We start from the raw sequence: 7269 nt of genomic DNA, 5'->3' as shown, positions 1-7269 counted from the left end.
ACTTTTCCCAGGATGAGCTACGTGTTCTGGCCGTGCCTGGAGTTGCCAGGTACAAGCCTCCCAGCCCTTGGTCCACAGCAGAGACCCGTGAAGGGAGAGAAAATCAGGCTGGGGAGCAAAGCTCTTCTCAAATTTCAGACGACTTGCTAAGGAGGTTTGAGGCTCCCAGGGGCTGAATGCTTTGCATATAGACAACTTGCAAATGAGCAGTCTGTTGACTAGACTGGAGCGCTACTGTTCTGGTTTAAAAAAAAATGTGCCAATGCATTTCTAATTTTCACATTGTTTTTACATAAATTTGCACATTAGGCTCTGGAGGCCTTCTATTCAAGTATGGGAGTGATTCACAATTAATTAATACCCTTAACTCAGCTGCATTCAAATTCAGGCAGCAGACCAGGACGAAGAGGAAAGATCTAAACATGAAAAAAAAAAAAAAAATCATTTGCTTTAATCATGACACAGAATCAGGGAACAGATGCACACCTGAGTGAGCCGTTGGGAGGCTGGGGCTCGATTTCCATTGTCATCTTTCTCAGTCTTTTCTGCTCAGCTTCTTCATGCCTGGGGCTCAGATACGAGGCCTCCTTCAAGAAGCCAGCAGCCAGTTTCTGTTCCTGGCCTCCTGAGTGGAGACTTGCGGGGTCGTGGGCTGAATGGCTCAGCCTTTCTTCCCTCTGGTTCCGGTGTAGATACATGGTTTTGGAGAAATGAGGGTTTAATAGCTTTCCAAGAGGTTTGCAGGCTTCCCAGGGGGCGCTAGTGGTAAAGAACCTGCTGGCCAACGCAGGAGACGTAAGAGACGTGGGTTCAGTCCCTGGGTTGGGAAGATCCCCTGGAGGAGAGCATGGCAACCCACTTCAGTGTTCTTGCCTGGAGAATCCCATGGACAGAGGAGCCTGGCAGACTACAGTCCATACCGTCACTGAGACACAACTGAAGTGACTTACCGCACACACACACACGTGCAAGGTGTTTGCTCTGAAGTTCACATGATGAGAAGTGAGCTCTCTGTTTCCGGTTGTGCTCCATCAGGAATGGCTCTGTTCAGAGCAACAGCCCTGGGGACCTGAGAGAGTCTGCACAGTCCTCTCTGCACAGTCCTCTCTGAAACAACTTCCCTCTCTCCTTTCTCCCGTACTTTCTTACGGATTGAGCTTTTATGGAACCTGAAAATCCCACAATTAGAATTATTCTTTGGAGTCTCCAAGGACCCTCTTTGAGACAAAAATACCCTGGGGAGAAGAGCCCCAGGAACAACTAGCTGTCCATGCATCTGAGAGGCTGTGAAGGAAAAATGAGAGCAAAGTATTGGTAAGAGGGAGGTATTTAGGATGAAGGGTTTAGAACTTGGTGAATGTGAAAAGCACTGGACTTGGACTCAGAAGATCTGAATTCTAGGTCTTCTTCTATTGAAGACACTGGGCCAACTGTTAAGGCTTTTGAATGTGAAGCCATATTAAAAGTCTGAAGGATGGTGTAACCACTTACAAGAATGATTCAAGCTAAACATACACGTGGCCTGTGACCCAGTCATTCAAGTCCGGGGTAAAGACCTAACAAATCCATCAATGAGTTCCTTGAAAGATTTGAACTAGAAAGTCCTTGGAAGCACCATTCATAATAGATCCAACCTGGACACTATCCGAAGGTCCACCGGGGGTGGAATGGGTACGTTAATCGTGGTCTAGCCACACAATGTAATTTCGTGCATTAATTAGGATGAATGATCTACTACAACAAGGTGAATGCTGAGTAAAAGAGGCCAGACAGGAAACAGCACATACAGAAACAAGCAACACTGATCTATGGGGTTAGAGGTCGGGACGGTGTTACCCTTGGATGTGGGAGAAAGGAGACTGAAGGCGTGAGAAGCTTGCTGTTCTTTAACAGAAAGTTAGAAGTAGCAACACTTCTAGACGATCTTTTTCACGAAGCGGAAATACAGACACAGACAGATGTAGAGAACAAATATATGAATACCGAGCGGGAAAGCAGGGGAGGGATGGAATGAACTGGGGGACTGGGGTGGACACATATACACTCCTGATTCTATGGATAAAATAGTAACTAGTGAGAACCTAGTGTACAGCACTGGGAACCACACTCAGTGCCCCGTGGTGACCTAAATGGGAAGGAAATCCAAGAAGAGGGGGTATATGTACACATATAGCTGATTCATCTTGCTGTACAGCAGAAACTAACGTGACATTGTAAAGCAACTGTACTCCAATAGAAGTTGATTAAAAAATAATAACACTTATGTGGTTGCAGGAACAGACTAGGGGGTGGGGGGTTGATATAGGTCCTGGCCCAGAGAAGGCAAATGATGAAAGATAAGACCAGACCTGAGATGATTTCATGGGAGAATAAAGTAGGGGGTAGAAATAGGGGATTTGAGGAGCATCAGGATGTAGGGAGGTAGGGAGATGGATATTTCATCTTCACCTTTTAACAAGGGTTGGTTTGGTTTACCATCCTATGGTTGCTAACTAACTACGGCTTAGTTATTTTGTGGCAATCAGTTAAACATTCTCTATGTGTCTAAAAACATTGCTCTCTGTAAGTCTTTAATAAAGTACTCTTGGGTTAATCAACTCTAGATAAACCTCCAAGCAAACCCTTTTCTACAGAGGCAATGCTTGGGTCCTTTTTGCTTCCTCAGTGACTCATAATATTTTTTAAATTTAATTTTATTGAAGTAGAGTTGATTTACAAAGTTGTGTTAGCTTCAGATATACAATATACACTTACTGTGAATCATACATTCTTTTTTCATGTTCTTTTCCCTTATAAGTTTTTACAAGATATTTAGTATAGTTCTCTGTGCTATAGAGTAAGGCCTTGTTGGTTATCTCGTTTATACATGGTGGTGTCTATCTGCTAATCCCAAACTCCTAATTTATCCCTTCCCACCCCTTTTCCCCTTTGGTAACCATGAATTTATTTTCTGGGTCGTGTTGTCCCTTATTAGGACGATGACCATCACTATTTCTTGGGTATGCTCTTTAGTTTTGTGGTTCAAGACCATTTGTATACAAACACAGCTAATTACAAATCAGTTGCAACTCACTGATTTCAAAGTGGTACTAAATTTGAAAATGGGCACTATCTTTAAAAAAAATTGAATTTGTGTTCTAATGTGAGCCAGACTCTCTCTGGATCTTCAAGCGTGTACTCATATCATCAAGAGCTGGCTGAGATACAGATGCATAATCTCAAAGAGTGGTCTCATAATCTCAGCTCCTCAATCATTTATTCTCTATGAATTTTTACACCCTCAATAGATTACAGTTTGCTTCTTAGAGAGGGTCACCAGGTTCTTAAATTATTTGTATCATCTGTCAAGTTCGGAAGAGTAAGACTGTGACACTGTTAACATAGAGTAACAGTCCATCTCCTTGTGAGGAAGGTATTATCACCTCCAATTTGCAGATGGGGTGACTGAGGCTTGGAGGAAGTAAACCATTTCACATACACAGGTGTGCAAGCCCTGGTATACCAGCTCCTTTAAAAAAAAATAAGTCTCCCTCAGAGCCTCAGGTAGATGTGGGCATCAGGTTTGTTGGATCAGACAGACACCAAGGGACTCATTTCACACTGTATCTCCAATTTCCCACTGGCAGTGAGAAGCCAGGCTGTGTACACCTTTATGCTTATTCAGCGTGTAGACCTCCGCCCCCGCCCCCCCCCCCCTCCCAAAGCATGTACACACACAGACTACTTCCCTTGGCAAGATCTCCAGGCTTGGTGGCCAAGGAAATACTTGCGACTTTGATAACTCTGCGCCAGAAAACCTACTCCCATCGGACTCAAGGTGCACTGTGCTTTAGCTCAATAACACCTCTGCTATTGACCCTGACCTGGCTCACTTAAGCAGGAAGTGTCTCAGAAACTCAGTTCCTCCCACCTTACATGTGAAGTTTTAGTCCTAGAGCCAGCATCTCAGCCAGATCACCCACGTGTTAATACCAACTCTTCCCTCGTCCTGACGGCTTCTTAAGACCCTTCACGAGGCTTGGTCCCTTCGCCTAGGATGGCCATACGTCCTGCGGCATCTTCTCGCCTCGCTACCGCCCCTCTCCGGCCGGCAGCGTAGTATCACCTGAGCTACAGCCTACCTCCAGCTATCCGTCTTTTCCCCGCCATCCTCTGCTCTCCACATAGCAATCTTTATGCCCAAACAGCTAAAACTAAACTCATCGGATTATGCCAATCTCTGCTCAACTTCTCCATATAAGTTCCCGTTACACACAGAATAAAACCCAAACTATTGTGTTCTAAAGGGTTCTGCATAGCCTGGCCCCATCTTTTTAATCTGAACCTCTGCCATGGTCTTGCTTCAGCCACTCTTGTCTTCTTGATGTTTCTGAAGACATGAGCGCCTCATGTCTCCCTCTGGATTTTGGGCTCCCTGTTGCTTTGCCCAGAACCATTTCCATTTGCTTTCAGGACTGTTTATTCCCTCACTTCATTTAAGTCTTCACATGGCATTCTTTAGAGAAGCCTCCTCTGATGACCTTGTTTAAAAAATACTCTGTCTGCATTTAATCCCAATACTCTGCTTGTCCTTTTTTTTTTTTTAGGTATTGGAACTCTCTTTATTTATCTACTTATTTATTTCTGGCTGCACTGGGTCTTTGCTGCATCTCTCTAGTTGTGGAGTGTGAGCTCCAGAGTGTGTAGGCTCGGTAGCTACAGCACATGGGTCTAGCTGCCCCGTGGCATGTGGGATCTTAGCTCACAGTTCCGTGAACAGGGGTTTAACTTCCCTGTATTGGAAGGTGGATTCTCAGCCACTGGCCTGCCAGGGAAGTCCCCTGCTTGTTCTTTAAAGCCCTCACTGCTAGTGGAAATCCACTGCTTGTTTACTTGTTCACTTTTTTAATTGTCAGTTTCCACCCACCTTAGTTTGTTCCTGCTGCCATAGCAAAGTACCACACACTGGTACTCAGAGTTCTAGAGGGTAGAGGTCCAAGATCAAGCTGTCTGGCAGCACTGGCTCCTCCTGAGGGAGACTGTTTCATGGCGTATCCTGACTCCTGGGGGCTGGATGGCAGTCTTTGGTGGTCGTTGGCTTATAGCAACATCACCTCAATATCTTCCTTTATCTTCACAAGGTGTTATCACTTGTGCCACTGTATCTCTATGTCCAAATCTCCTCTTTGTAGGAGCACACAATTATATTAGACTATTCCTTAAAAAACTAAAATAGAGCTACCATACGATCCAGCAATCCCACTCTTGGGCCTGTATCTGGAGAAAAGCCATAATTTGAAAAGATACATGCATCCCAGTGTTCACTGCAGCACTGTTTATAACAGCCAAGACATGGAAGCAAACTGAATGTCCGTTGGCACAAGAATGGATAAAGAATGTATGGTACATATATGCAATGGAGTACTACTCAGTCATGAAAAAGATTAACACACACACAATGGAGTACTACTCAGTCATAAAAAAGATTCAGTTCAGTTCGGTTCAGTCGCTCAGTCGTGTCTGACTCTTTGCGACCCCATGAATCGCAGCACGCCAGGGCTCCCTGTCCATCACCAACTCCCGGAGTTCACTCAGACTCACGTCCATCAAGTCAGTGGTGCCATCCAGCCATCTCATCCTCTGTCGTCCTGCCCTTCTCCTCCTGCCCCCACCCCTCCCAGCGTCAGAGTCTTTTCCAATGAGTCAACTCTTCGCATGAGGTTGGAATAATGCTATTTGCAGTCACATGGATGGAATTAGAGTTTATCATACTAAGTAGATAAGTCAGACAGAGAAAGACAAATATTGTATGATATTGTTTATATGTGGAGTCTAAAAACATGGTACAAGTGAAGCTATTTCCAAAGCAGAAATAGAGTCACAGATGTAGAAAACAAGCTTATGGTTACCAGAGGTTAAGCAGGGGGTAAATTGGAAGGTTGGGGTTGACATACACATACCACTGTATATAAAATAGGTAACTAGTAAGGATCTACCACTGTATAGCACAGGTAACTCAACTCAGCACTCTGTAATGACCTATATGGGAATAGAATCTAAAAAAGAGCGAATATACGTATAATAGATTCACTTTGCTGTGCATCTGAAACTAACACAACATTGTAGATTAACTACTCTCCAGTAGAAATTAGTTAAAAAAAACCTTGGAATGAGACCTGCAATTTTTTTTATTAGACTAGGATCCACTCTAATGACCTCATCTTAAATTGATCATCTGTAAAAACTGTATGTCCAAATAAAGCCACATCCTGAGGTACTGGGGATTAGGACTTGAATATATAAATTTTTGGAGGGACACAATTTAATCCTTAGCTCCAACTCCTACTCAGTCCTTCTGGGGCATGGCTTTCTCTTACTCATTGCTGTATATTTTGCATCAGAGTTGAGTCAGGAAAGAAGTCCTGCTAACCAAGTGCCTAAGAACATTCTCTTCTTGCAAACATTCAACTGGACCTTTGCTTCGTGCTCTGTATCAGGCTGTGAAAACCCCAATCATGGGGGTTTCCATGACCGATGTCCACAAGCAAGATTCCTCCGTCTTGATCGTATAAATCATCCATCCTCACCTTTCCTCTCTGCCTCGCCTATCAGTGTTGCTACATGAGTGGCATTTACTGTTCTTGCTCAGCAACTCTCCCCCACCCCCCTTCTTGATCTCAGATTTATTACCAGCCCCAGCCTCGTGTGTCCTTGAGCATGGTTTCACTTTGACTTCCAATAGCTCTCTGCAAATGCCTGGATTACCATTGTCCTTCCTGGTCTTCAAGAAACTGGTCCTGTCCACCACAGCCAGACCTCTTATCCATGAGAGATGCCCTAGATGTGGCTTTGTGGCTGGCTGGACCTCAGAGGGGGTTAAGCGGCTGGTCGTTACACACCAATTATATGTCAGTCATGTCAGGAGCTTCATGTGCAAGGGTACTTTGAGAAACAAAGTTCAAGGTACCAACCTTTCTAATAAAACACATACCTTCCAAAACAGGAACAGTGGCATCTGGGCAATAGACCTCTCCAAGTGGCAGGGTCAGCCAGTTAAGCAGATGATGTAACCCTAGAAGGGGTTCCTGGGTGACTCAGTGGTAAAGAATCCGCCTGCCAGGCAGGAAACCTGGGTTCAGTCCCTGGGTCGGGAAGATCCCCTGGAGAAAGAAATGGCAACCCACTCCAGTATTCTTGCCTGGAGAATCCCGTGGACAGAGGAGCCTGGCTGGCTACAGTCCATGGGGTCGCAAAAGAGCTGGACACGACTGAGCGACTAAGCACACTGGA

The sequence above is a fragment of the Bison bison genome, unplaced genomic scaffold (genome assembly GCF_000754665.1).
Source record: "Bison bison bison isolate TAMUID 2011002044 unplaced genomic scaffold, Bison_UMD1.0 scf7180017864527, whole genome shotgun sequence".
NCBI lineage: Eukaryota > Metazoa > Chordata > Mammalia > Artiodactyla > Bovidae > Bison > Bison bison.
The sequence above is the reverse complement of the archived record's forward strand: the minus strand, read 5'-3'. Positions refer to the sequence as shown.